We start from the raw sequence: 14546 nt of genomic DNA on the forward strand, positions 1-14546 counted from the left end.
TTGAAGAAAAAGAGCGAACATGTGTAGGTTCAGTCCAGACGGTTCTCATATTTCCTCTTTTTCCGAGGTCGTCATTTAGGAACGTGGTGGGTAGCCGAAAACGTAATATGGTGACGATTTGTCACCTAGCGTAAAATGTTACGCTTTGGGAGTGAGAACGGGTTGACGCAAGACCTGAGCACCATGAAAACTGCCTCTGTTTTTAAGCCATTGTCTTGCACCTGATTAGTTAGGCATCCCACATTTTCTGAAATCTTCCCAACTGCACTGAGTGCATTTGTGTGCATGTACATATAAAGTGCCTTGAGGCAACTGTTGTTGTGATTTGGTGCTATATAAATAAATTGAATTGAATGTACGTGTACACAAACATGCATTCACGCAATGCACTTTTCCTTGTCTGCCTCTATGAGTGTGCACTGTGGCTTCAGGGACATAGTGTGCTCATCATGCTGAGCAGAATGACTCGTTTGACTTCTAATTTGTCACTGACTCATACAGAATGCAGTTTTATGGCTTTAACAAGTCCTTAATAGCAGAAACATTGTAATAGTAGATGAGGTTTAAGACATGGAAGCAGCAGATTCTATTTTTGGGGATTTGTTTTGCGTCTCTTTGTGGCTGAGTTTTATTTTGACCCAGGTGACTTTTTTAGTAGCATATGCAGAGTGTGTGATAATTCTGAAGTGGTGCTCGTGTCGTTTTTTGCTATTGCACGTAGACCAGTAGGCACTGTTCTTGAAGCACACTAAAGCAGGCAAAAGGTGTTTTTGCTTCAGCTGAGCAACGACTCTCATTGGTGTGCAACAAACACTAGACTCTCTCTCTCTGGACTTTCTGCCTCGTGTTTCCTCTTCTGCTTCCTCAGGCTAAGTTTCTATCTCTCTCTGTCTGACTAAATCTTAGGTTTTGTATTAACTAGTCAAGGCATGATAGAGTTTTGGATGTATGTTTTGGACTGGCAGATACAGATCAGGCATTTTGCCTCCTGTGTTCAGTACATAGGTATGGATCTAAATGTTCTTGCCAAGTGATAGGAATCGCTATGTATCTAGGCTCCCCCCTGGCGCCCACCGCGCAGCCACAATTGAAAATAGATGTGCATAATTTGGCTGAGCTCTTACAGGTCTCTTTCAAAGGCTACATGCTGAGCAAATATCTGGAGGCTACTTCGTACCTCGGACTATAGATGGGTGACAAATGGAAAGAAACCCCTTCTTGAGGTCTTTTTTGTGTGAACCTACAGAAATGGTGCCATTTTCAAATAAACCCTTCAGAACCTTTAAACCCTTCAAACAACCCGTTCTCACTCCCAAAGCGTAACATTTTACGCTAGGTGACAAATCGTCACCATATTACGTTTTCGGCTACCCACCACGTTCCTAAATGACGACCTCGGAAAAAGAGGAAATATGAGAACCGTCTGGACTGAACCTACACATGTTCGCTCTTTTTCTTCAAATCGCTTAGAAACACGCTATTTAACATCGTTAAAGTCCTGGTTAAGGTCAGGAATAAGGTTATGGTCAGGGCTAGGGATAAGGTTAGGTTTAGGGCTGGAATACAGGGCTGGAACGTCTACTACCGCGGGAGCGTCATTGCACTGGATTCCAGCCATAACCCGCCGCGTACCATAAGAACGCCGAAGGTCTCCTTTCGCGTTCCTCAGGAACGCCGCGGGACGTGACAAAACGTCGACATGTTACGCCTCGGGAGTGAGAACGCTCTGGCCAAGTTGGACCCTCACGCGAAGAAACTTGAACCTGTATTGGCAAATATAGATAAAACAATAACTGGAATAGATGGGGAGCTCTGATTTGTTGAGAGGGAGAAAAGTCCCGGGAACAGAGAGATGAGAGGCAGAGGGGCTGACAATGTGTGGAGATACTTGTGGGAGTGAGACACCAGATGACCACAGCTGGCATTGCCAGCCACTGCTTCGGCAGTCCACTGACAGTGAGAACACAGGTTAAATATAAACTCTGTAATCCCCCCAACAAAAGGGCACTTAATGAGTCTGCCTGAATGGCAGGGTGGGAGCTACAGAGAGTGAGATGGAAACAGGAATGCAGCTGGCATTTGTTCAACATTATACCACAACTACTCGGAGCGGGTCGGTCGCGCACTGAACAGAACCGCTTTCGTCCTCTCAATGACAAATATCTCGCTCTATTTCTCTGTCCAACTGGTTTCCCTGGCATGGGCCAGGGATCTGTCCTCACGCTGAACCTCCCAGGAACACGCTTGCCATTTTCAAACTGGGCTCACAGCAACTAAGCAGAAAAAAATTAAGATGGTGGGGAGATTATCGCCAATCTCGGGATTAAAACTCGTCACACCTTCCATGACTGAGAGATGATGACCGACTGCTAAGTGGCAGCCATAAACAGGAACGATAGCCCAGCTTGAAACGAGTAAGCGCCTAAATTATTCAAGAAGGTCAAAGAAGCACTGGTGGTTCTAGGACTCAGCCATTCTTAGATATGTGGGCCTAGCAGCAGCGCAGTGTCGCTTTCTCTCTATAACGACACCATTTAGTGTCAAGCGTCTATTTCACCCTGTGCTGGTGAAAAGCTGTGGACTACGCTATGCTTTACACCTTGAGGCAATAGGGCAGCGTTTCAAAGGTTTTCTGACACAGTGTAATACTAATACTCTGTGACTCTCATTAAAACAATCCTACAAATGCTTGCTGGGCAGGTAGCCTCACTGTGGTGACAACAGCCTAATAGAAGTAAGGTATGTGGGATGTCTCCATAACAACTCAAAGTGTAAAGCCTTATGCATGTAAAGCTAATTTTGGCTGCTCCTTTATTCACTGCCACAGCAGGTAGTGCCACATACCTTATTTGGCAATTTTTTAATGCCGGATGCCCTTCCTGATGCAACCCCAAAAGAGATTAGTGTCTCCTCCAAAGACTGAACCAGTAAGCTTTTGATTATTAGGCAAATGTGTAAATTTCTACAGTGTGCATACAAATGATGAAAACTGCCCAAACAAGTTAAATCAGGTCATAAATATAGATCCCATTTTTTAAAGCTCACAGCTAGCTCTACCGCAGGAAACACTCCATCGGATATGTGTGTAACAAGATCCTCCAGATCAGAGGTTTGCCAAATTAACAGGAGCTGAGTGACAGTGAGATTAACTTCGAAAAACCGCATGCGTTTAAGGAATCTCTGTATGAGACGTCAGGCAAACCGAATGAGCATCACAAGGGTAAGGCTTGTGAGAAATGCCTCTGATGTAATCAAAAACTGGAATAGAAAGGTTACGCACTGTGGTTTTTATGCAAAAGCTATAAATGACTTTTAAAGGGTTACTAAAGCTGTTTGAATATAGTTCCAAACAAATAATAGTTCAAGCAAAGCTAGTTCCAAAAAAGTAGCATGTCACAAGTTGTCTGGCAGGATATACCAGAATCATTCAACTTACCATTTTAAAAATATATATTTTTACTTGACCTGTTACTTTGCATAAACAGCCTCTGCACATGATCTCACTCAGGTCCTAGTCATTTTGCAGAGACTTTTCACATTTTCGGCTTTCTGTGGACAGAAAGTAGAACACAGCAGCCAAGTGTAATGTGCATTTCAAGCACATAATACAAGCAATGGTCCTGAAACACATAGTACAGACTACAAACCCATAGCAGTGGAACCCTGAAGACATGGGACAAAGATGTAAGAGTAGAAACTAAATACAGATTAAATGATTAATTATTGTGCAGTAAATCTGACTGGGGGGAAAGAAAAAAGAAAGTTTAAACATGTCTGGGTCAAGCGTGCACGCAAGCACTGTGGGAGATGAAAACGAGAAGTCTCTGTGAAATGTATGGCTCCGAAATTTATTTTCAGTCCGATGACAGCTTGTCATCATCCATGCAACCACCTGACTGCAGTTTCCAGAGGCACTATCCAGCTCAGGGGAGGCCAGCCATCCCAGCCAATGTCCCCACTCAGGCAGGGGAATCCCTGTATCATGTTTTAGATGCGGCTTACAACGATACCTAAGCTTTTAGTGAGTCCTCAGAGGTTTCCAGAGGTAATGTAAGGTGATGTAAAGAAGTCCATGCTCATAGGCATAACGTGAATGGGAGGATACCAAAAACAGAAGAAGAAGAAAATATATAGTCTAAGCAGACCTGAAGAATTAGTTGTTAAAAGCAAACAAAAGGCAAGCATAATAGAAATACTCGTTAGAAAGTAGCAGTGTTGGGGAGTAACGGAATACATGTACCGCCGTTACGTATTTAAAATACAAAATATGAGTAACTGTATTCCGTTACAGTTACCGTTTAAAAAGGTGGTATTCAGAATACAGTTACTTTGTTGAAATAAATGGATTACACTGCGGTACTTTCCTGTTTCATTTTGTCGCGGGTCAGGACTGTTTGGGTTTTGTTTGACAGCTACGTTCTGTTGTTCCAGGCGGCAGCGTTACGGTTGCCATGGTTACAGGGCGACGCTCTCTCTCTCTCTGCGACTGTGTGTTTCCTGGGTGAGAGAGCGCCTTTTTGTTGTTGTTGTTGTTGTTGTGCTAAGCTAACAGGCAGAATGCTACAAGCATAGCTCTAAAGAATGTAGCCTCATGGGCAGTGTAGTCCGTGTTGCAGGGAGAATGGACTGCCATACACGTTATGGGTCTGTGAGGGCGAGGAGGGAGAAAAAGGGGAGTGGAAAGGTACGAGTTGTCATCGAGGAAAAACGGCAGCTGGAAGCATGTAAATATAATAATAACCACTGCAGCCAAGAAGAGAGCCTGACGAGCCCAGTTGTAAGTAAGCTATTAAGACTCGACTGTACACCGTGTTCGTGTTTTCCTCCGAAACAATAAACTGGTGTCAAGCCAGCCTCCAATTCGAGACTTGCAGTCAAGCCAACCTCCAGTTTGTTTTACGTTCCCTGTGTATTCAAAGTATTACGGGAATGGATGTGGAAACCGGATTTCAAAATATAAGCCAACTTCGAGTGAATTAACAGATATGTTAAGAACATAATAACATATAATTTAGGCTTTTTTTTTTTCTTTTTTTTTTTTTACAAACTCTAATGTTAGATCTATATGACATAGCCTTGTACCCTAATTGTGCCCTGTCACTATCAAGGCCATCTTATTTTGGATTTCAAAGTAAAAGCCCTGTGAATCTTCATTTTTGAACTACTCTTTCAATGACTTAATAATGCTCTTAAAAGCAAAAGTCGTATTTCCAAATACTATTTGAACTTTATATCAACACTTTCCAACCAGTCTTTTTCACAGTGATACCATATCAATATCAAGTCAGTCTGATTTTGCCTTTCATAGTAATGGCCCTTTGAAATTGCCGATATTTGATTTAATCTTCTAACGATTCAAAATGCTCTAAAATGAAAAATTCTTGTTTCCACAGGGTAATTCCACCTTAGATCAACAGTATACAGCCCCACAGTGATACCATATCAATATCAAGTTATTCTGATTATGCCTTCCAAAATAAAAGCCTTTTCAAATTGTCCACAGTTGACCTACCTTTCAGTGATTTCAAAATGCTCTAAAATGGAAAATTCCTGTTTCCACAGGGTAATTCCACCTCAGATCAACAGTATACAACCCCACAGTGATACCATATCAATATCAAGTCATTCTGATTTTGCTTTCCAAAATAAAAGCCTTTTCAAATTGCCCATATACGACCTACTCTTTTAACGATTTCAAAATGCTCTTAAATGAAAAATTCATGTTTCAACAGGACAATTCCACTTTAGATCAACAGTATACAACCCCACAGAGATACGATGTTAAGATCAAGTCACTCTGATTTTGCCTTCCAAAATAAAAGTATTTTCAAATTGCCCGTAGACGACGTACTCTTTTAACGATTTCAAAATGCTCTTAAATTGAAAGATGCTGTTTCCACAGGATAATTCCACTTTAGATCAACAGTATCCAACCCGACAGTAAAACCATGTAAATTTCATGTTGGTCTGATTTCGCCTTTCAAATTAATGGCCCGTCGAATTTGTCCATATGTGATATACTCTTTCAATTATTTCAGAATGTTTTAAAAATGTCGGCAGCACGGTGGCACGGTGGTTAGCACTGTTGCCGCACAGCAAGAAGGTCCTGAGTTCAATTCCACCATCAGGCCGGGGTCTTTCTGTGTGGAGTTTGCATGTTTTTCCCGTGTTTGCGTGGGTTCTCTCAGGGTACTCCGGCTTCCTCCCACCGTCCAAAGACATGCAGCTTGTGGGGATAGGTTAACTGATTAATCCAAATTGTCACTAGGTGTGAATGTGCGAGTGAATGTGAGTGTGAATGGTTGTCTGTCCCTATGTGTTAGCCCTGCGACAGACTGGCGACCTGTCCAGGGTGTACCCCGCCTTTCGCCCTATGACAGCTGGGATAGGCTCCAGCGTCCCCCGCCACCCTGAAAAGGATAAGCGGAAGCGAATGGATGGATGGATGGATGAAATCACTGAAAGGTAGGTCAATTGTGGACAATTTGAAAAGGCTTTTACTGTGGAAGGCAAAATCAGAATGACTTGATATTGATATGGTATCACTGTGGGGCTGTATACTGTTGATCTAAAGTGGAATTACCCTGTGGAAACAGGAATTTTCCATTTTAGAGCATTTTGAAATTGTTCCAGGATCAAGTCAGATATGGGCAGTTTGAAAATGCTTTTATTTTTGAAAGCAAAATCAGAATGACTTGATATTGATATGGTAACATCGTGAGGTTGTATACTGTTGACCTAAAGTGAAATTATCCTGTGGAAACAGCAAAATTCTGTTTAAGAACATTTTGAAATCGTTAAAAAAGTAGGTCGTATATGCTCAATTTGAAAGGGCATTTATTTTGGAAGGCATAATCAGAATGTCTTGATATTGATATGGTATCACTGTGGGGCTGTATACTGTTGATCTAAAGTGGAATTACCCTGTGGAAACAGGAATTTTCCATTTTAGAGCATTTTGAAATCACTGAAAGGTAGGTCAATTATGGACAATTTAAAAAGTCTTTTATTTTGGAAGGCATAATCAGAATGACTTGATATTGATATGGTAACATCGTGAGGTTGTATACTGTTGACCTAAAGTGAAATTATCCTGTGGAAACAGCAAAATTCTGTTTAAGAACATTTTGAAATCGTTAAAAAAGTAGGTCGTATATGCTCAATTTGAAAGGGCATTTATTTTGGAAGGCATAATCAGAATGTCTTGATATTGATATGGTATCACTGTGGGGCTGTATACTGTTGATCTAAAGTGGAATTATCCTGTGGAAACAGGAATTTTCCATTTTAGAGCATTTTGAAATCACTGAAAGGTAGGTCAATTATGGACAATTTTAAAAGTCTTTTATTTTGGAAGGCATAATCAGAATGACTTGATATTGATATGGTAACATCGTGAGGTTGTATACTGTTGACCTAAAGTGAAATTATCCTGTGGAAACAGCAAAATTCTGTTTAAGAACATTTTGAAATCGTTAAAAAAGTAGGTCGTATATGCTCAATTTGAAAGGGCATTTATTTTGGAAGGCAAAATCAGAATGACTTGATATTGATATGGTATCACTGTGGGGCTGTATACTGTTGATCTAAAGTGGAATTACCCTGTGGAAACAGGAATTTTCCATTTTAGAGCATTTTGAAATTGTTCCAGGAGCAAGTCAGATATGGGCAGTTTGAAAATGCTTTTATTTTTGAAAGCAAAATCAGAATGACTTGATATTGATATGGTAACATCGTGAGGTTGTATACTGTTGACCTAAAGTGAAATTATCCTGTGGAAACAGCAAAATTCTGTTTAAGAACATTTTGAAATCGTTAAAAAAGTAGGTCGTATATGCTCAATTTGAAAGGGCATTTATTTTGGAAGGCAAAATCAGAATGACTTGATATTGATATGGTATCACTGTGGGGCTGTATACTGTTGATCTAAAGTGGAATTACCCTGTGGAAACAGGAATTTTCCATTTTAGAGCATTTTGAAATTGTTCCAGGAGCAAGTCAGATATGGGCAGTTTGAAAATGCTTTTATTTTTGAAAGCAAAATCAGAATGACTTGATATTGATATGGTAACATCGTGAGGTTGTATACTGTTGACCTAAAGTGAAATTATCCTGTGGAAACAGCAAAATTCTGTTTACGAACATTTTGAAATCGTTAAAAAAGTAGGTCGTATATGCTCAATTTGAAAGGGCATTTATTTTGGAAGGCATAATCAGAATGACTTGATATTAATATGGTATCACTATGGGGCTGTATACTGTTGATCTGGAGTGGAATTACCCTGTGGAAACAGGAAATTTCCATTTTAGAGCATTTTGAAATCACTGAAAGTTAGGTCAATTATGGACAATTTAAAAATGCTTTTATTTAGGAAGGCATAATCAGAGTGACTTGATATTGATATGGTATCACTGTGGGGTTGTATACTGTTGATCTAAGGTGGAATTACCCTGTGGAAACAGGAATTTGCCATTTTAGAGCATTTTGAAATTGTTCCAGGAGCAAGTCAGATATGGGCAGTTTGAAAATGCTTTTATTTTTGAAAGCAAAATCAGAATGTCTTGATATTGATATGGTAACATCGTGAGGTTGTATACTGTTGACCTAAAGTGAAATTATCCTGTGGAAACAGCAAAATTCTGTTTACGAACATTTTGAAATCGTTAAAAAAGTAGGTCGTATATGCTCAATTTGAAAGGGCATTTATTTTGGAAGGCATAATCAGAATGACTTGATATTAATATGGTATCACTATGGGGCTGTATACTGTTGATCTGGAGTGGAATTACCCTGTGGAAACAGGAAATTTCCATTTTAGAGCATTTTGAAATCACTGAAAGTTAGGTCAATTATGGACAATTTAAAAATGCTTTTATTTAGGAAGGCATAATCAGAGTGACTTGATATTGATATGGTATCACTGTGGGGTTGTATACTGTTGATCTAAGGTGGAATTACCCTGTGGAAACAGGAATTTGCCATTTTAGAGCATTTTGAAATTGTTCCAGGAGCAAGTCAGATATGGGCAGTTTGAAAATGCTTTTATTTTTGAAAGCAAAATCAGAATGTCTTGATATTGATATGGTAACATCGTGAGATTGTATACTGTTGATCTGGAGTGGAATTACCCTGTGGAAACAGGAAATTTCCATTTTAGAGCATTTTGAAATCACTGAAAGGTAGGTCAATTATGGACAATTTAAAAAGTCTTTTATTTTGGAAGGCATAATCAGAATGACTTGATATTGATATGGTATCACTGTGGGGCTGTATACTGTTGATCTAAGGTGGAATTACCCTGTGGAAACAAGAATTTTTCATTTTAGAGCATTTTGAATCGTTAGAAGATTAAATCAAATATCGGCAATTTCAAAGGGCCATTACTATGAAAGGCAAAATCAGACTGACTTGATATTGATATGGTATCACTGTGAAAAAGACTGTGGTTGGAAAGTGTTGATATAAAGTTCAAATAGTATTTGGAAATACGACTTTTGCTTTTAAGAGCATTATTAAGTCATTGAAAGAGTAGTTCAAAAATGAAGATTCACAGGGCTTTTACTTTGAAATCCAAAATAAGATGGCCTTGATAGTGACAGGGCACAATTAGGGTACAAGGCTGTGTCATATAGATCTAACATTAGAGTTTGTAAAAAAAAAAAAAAAAGCCTAAATTATATGTTATTATGTTCTTAACATATCTGTTAATTCACTCGAAGTTGGCTTATATTTTGAAATCCGGTTTCCACATCCATTCCCGTAATACTTTGAATACACAGGGAACGTAAAACAAACTGGAGGCTGGCTTGACTGCAAGTCTCGAATTGGAGGCTGGCTTGACACAAGTAACAATAAGTTCCGTTGGAGCAGCCTTTCAACGCCTCTTTCTGTCTCTCGCAAGAAAAGTTGACCCACACAACAAAGTAAAGCTATTTTTCGGCTACCAGCCGACAGGGACCCCGCCGTATTAGTCAGAGGTCCCTTTACTACAGTTCGAAGTCGCTGACCTTCAGTAACAGTAATAAATCACACAGCAATAGTACATTCACGTTGTTGTAAAAAGCATGATAATATATTAAGTAATCCAAAGTATTCAGAATACGTTACTGTCATTGAGTAACGTAACGGAATACGTTACAGAATACATTTTGGGGCATGTAATCTGTATTCTGTAATGGAATACATTTTAAAAGTAACCTTCCCAACACTGGAAAGTAGTGAAACTTTCAATGTGTGACTGATTTATTGGACTATAACAGAGAAACAGTAAATGTATCTAAAGTGTAAAACTGCACAATTTTTTTTAATTAATCATTATTTGCAGCCCTATTTTATATGGAAGAGGATTAGGGCCACCGAAAGAAAAAAAAGTGGGCACAAATTTTTTTTTCTTCTTTTCCATTCTGAGAAAAAAGTCAGAATTGTGACTTTACCCACTCCATGACATGCTGGTCAGTCACAGGAGCACGTTCAGCAAGAGACTGAGATTACCAAAAAGCACCACTGAACGACACAGGAAATCATTCCTGCCTGTGGCCATCTCTCTGTACAACTCATCCACTTAACACGCTGTATACTGCAATAGCTACACCCTTTTTGCACATGCTCTTCTTTCTTATTCAGCTATTTATCAATAAGTGACTTATATGTGTATAGATAGATATGCATGTATATATTGTATATATTGTGTCTATTTCTTACTTAGTGTATTGTCTGTCTTTGTTACTGTTTATACTGGAGCACTGTAACCAAAATAATTTCCCCTAGGGATCAATAAAGTATTCTGATTCTGATTTAATCTCAGAATTCTGACTTTTTTCTCAGAATTCTGGTAAAGAAGGAAAAAAAAAGACGTGCCCACTTTTTTATTCCAGTGGCCCTAATCCTCTTCTGTAATTTTATACAGCTGGCACATGAGGAATGCTAGGTTGCTATTTTACTTGCTATATTTCCTGTTTTATATGTTTAAGATATATTCAGATTTAAGATAGGATAACACACTTAAGGCCAGAAGAAACCGAATGCAATACCTGACTCTAAGTCAAAATATTTTGCAAACTTAATATTAAAATGTAATTTTTAAATAACAGTCAATAGACATTTTGTTTACCAGCCAAAAACACACTTTAAATCTTAGCTGAAAAAACAACAATAAAGTGCTTTTTCACTGCTTTGGCTATGTCACTGTGGTGTTTGTACTTGTGTGGGCTGTTTTATTCACTACAAAACAATTCACAGTGCTGCAAAAAAGTATTTCACCCCTTCCTGATTTCTTACCGTTTGTGTACATTTGTCCTACTTAAATGTTTCAGATCATCAAACAAAAATATAGTCAGAAATTTGCTGCTGCCCGATGACTCATCCAGGATGAGTAACTGATGGAACCATGAATTCTGCTCTCTGCCAGAAAATCCTGAAGGAGAATGTGCGGCCATCTGTTCATAACCAGAAGCTTGAGTGAACAGCAGGACAGTGATCTGAAACACACCAGCAAGTCCACCTCGGAAATATAACAAATGTAAGTTTTTGAAGTGGTCTAGTTAAAGTCTGGACTGAAATCAGATTGAGATGCTTTGACTGTAAACTGTGGAGAACCAGAAGACTCACACACATCCCCCCAATAATAATAATAATAATAATAATAATAATAATAATAATAATAATAATAATAATAATGTGCTGGTCCTCCATACCAGTGTGGCTGAATTAAAGTAATTCTACAAAGAATAGTGCGACAAAATTCCTCTACAGTAATGTGAAAGACTCGTTGCCAGTTATCACACATGCTTGATTGCAGGTCGTGGCACATCCAGTTATTAAGTTTAGGTGGCAGTTAGTTTTCTGCATAGCGCCAGGTAGGTTTTGAAGCTTTTATCTCTTAATCAATGAAATCATCACTTAAAAATTTTATTTTGTATTTAGTCATATTATCTTTGTCTAAAATTCAAATTAACTTGATATGAATCACTTAAATGTGACAAATATGTAAAAAAAAAAATTATGCATTAACAAAATTGTTAATGCATTTCACAGCACTGTATATATTTACAATACTGGAGCATAAGTATTATTGCATGGTGTCAAATGAGTGATTTCTTACTTACTTACTTTTAAGTGACGAATGGAAACTACATCTGTTTTAGATGCAGATGTGTTTTAAATCTGTTACAATGGCCAATGAGCAGAGTTGCATAACAGGTCATGAACTTGAGTTTGCAGTGTGGGGGTGAGGGGTGGCAGGCAGCCAGGCCCCAGACAGATATCAATAGACAAATCCTTTCCAGAGACACATCCACCCATGTTCTCTCTCCTTGTGTGTGTGTGTGTGTGTGTGAGAGAGAGAGAGAGAGAGATCACTTATGAACAGTGACAAAGAGAGAGAATGGGCACACCTTTTTAAAGTGTTTGCTTTCTGGAGCCCACTCTGTCTCTTGTAATCTCAGGGCCTCTCCTAAATGCATTACTCAGTTTCTATTTTAAATTTGGCCATTTATTAAGCCTTTGGCAGATGGTAGAAAAACCTCAGAGGCACCACCCCATGTGAAACACACGTGCTAAAACATACACACATTTACATCAGAGAAGAAGGAAGGGATAGATTGGCTAAGACGACAATACTTTTTTGGAGAGCACATGGTGACACAGCGCATTGGGTAACAGCCGCGACTGTGGTCATTAACCTGACCTGTGTGAGTCAAAGGGAAAGGATGTGAAATGTAGAAGCACGGGGACGACTGAATGTGATGTGTTCAAAATTTTTCGAACATGGAGGTTCACAGACAGAGCACCGTGACCGGGGCACCTGGTGGTGTCAGTCTCCGGTGGATGATGTCAATGATCTTCATCTGCCTTATGAAAACCTGCTAATAAACTACACAAACCTTCAAACCTTCCCTGTGGTCCAGCCACATATACACTGAGGAAAGCAAAGGTCTAGTCAGACAAGATAAATGTAGATTATTTTCCATAAGTTAACAAAAAACAAATTTCTTAGAGATTTTTTTCAAGTAATGCATAACTACCTCAGATACCTTCATTTGAAGCATCTTTTTTATTTTATTACAAAAGTCCAGCTGCCGGTCCAGCTGCATTGTTCAGCAGAGAACAAAAGAGCAAGGACAGCAGACTTTACTCAATTGCGGCTTTGATATAATGACGTAGATCAGCGCCCAAGCAATTACAAAGGTCAGGGCAGTGCTGTGAAAGAACAACACAACTCTATGAGATGACATCTGCACAGATTAACACAGAGAATCAAGCTTTCCTAATGTCCTTGGAGCTCGTTCAAGGAACATTGAGTGGGTTTGTTACTTTGAACTCAGTCAGTCTGAGGAGACAATGCCTACTTATTGTCTCAAAGGACAAAAGCGGGGGTCAGTCACTGTTCCCTCAGATAACAAGCCCTTGTCACACCATGACTGTATGGATCATGGTGGGTTATGTCACAAGAGCTTTACAACAAGACCTCCTTAGAAAAATACTTGTCTTGCATCTGACAGTTTGGATGATGCTGACTGTGGTTTAAGGTATCTGACTGTTCATACCATCAAACACGAAAGACAACTTTTGGGGAAACTGTAAACAAAGGCTGAGAAGTTGATCAGGTCCTCGTCACGTAATATGTTTTACTTGTCAAAAAAGGAAGTTTGTAATGATAATAAAGGCCGACCGTGTACGTTTATGCATGTGTACGTTTGTGTAATCCAAGTGATCACATTTGGATAGCACTAAAAATAACTGCCAAGATCCAGTGTGATCAATCACTCAGATCACTTGCTAAAGTGGTCATGTATTCATTTTGACCAACTATCGTTTTTTGTGTATTCTTAACAAGGACATAGCAGGAAAGTGTGCAGTCAGGTTAAAATGCACCTGCAGTCAGGGTAAAAGAAAGTAAATTTTAGGGTTTTATATATGTATAATGATCTGGTCCTTGCCAGGTTGTAAAATGATTTAAATACAACCTGAGGTGAACAACAACATTTGACATATTACATCATGTCATTATTTGTTTAATAAAAACTAAACCAAAATGCAGAAGCTGTGTGAACTCCATGAGTCAGTAGCTTTTAAGAACCACCTACCTAAACTTACCTAAACATCTGCAGATGTAGCTTTTGGGTTTTTGTAGTTCCTCTGTAGGTTTTCCTAACTTTAAGACTTGGTAAGGACCAGATTATTTAAATGTTTTAATATTATTTCCTGACACATAAAGCCTTTAGGAATAAAAGAGGTTATTCTTTAATTTTACAGTGACTGTGTCGTTAACTTTTTCGCTCTGTCATGTCCTCTTTTGCTGTCTCTTGTCTTATCAGCATTAACAACAGAAGCCAATGTCAATCTTTCTTTTTTTTTTAACAAGACCTGGCTTCCAGTTTTCTTTCTTGATGAATAGAGACAGACAAGCAAATGTGCACAGAGTGGTACTGGATAGTAATAAAATTAAAATCTGAACACAAGCTGAACATGTGGGTACACATGATAGTCGTAGGTCGTACCCATGGTGCGTTTTAAAATCCGGCTCACATACAGGGATGACAGCTGT

The 14546-nt window shown here is 39.0% G+C and overlaps 1 long non-coding RNA gene across 3 annotated transcripts in view; it reads left to right on the forward strand.

The window, feature by feature from the left end:
• Nucleotides 1-4457: 4457 nt before the first annotated feature.
• The window catches only part of LOC146709023 (uncharacterized), a 29172-nt gene continuing 19083 nt past the window's right edge, over nt 4458-14546 (forward strand). For 2 of the 3 annotated variants that reach the window (XR_014920409.1, XR_014920411.1), the window contains exons 1-2: nt 4458-4777; nt 11409-11519. This is a non-coding gene — a long non-coding RNA (uncharacterized LOC146709023). Of the gene's footprint in view, nt 4778-11313; nt 11520-14546 lie in introns of all 3 variants that reach the window. The other variant, XR_014920410.1, reaches the window with a different exon arrangement.

This window comes from Copadichromis virginalis, linkage group LG5 (genome assembly GCF_057382275.1).
Source record: "Copadichromis virginalis isolate Kocher_CV1m ecotype Utaka linkage group LG5, C_Virginalis_male_GT1.1, whole genome shotgun sequence".
Classification (NCBI taxonomy): Eukaryota; Metazoa; Chordata; class Actinopteri; order Cichliformes; family Cichlidae; genus Copadichromis; species Copadichromis virginalis.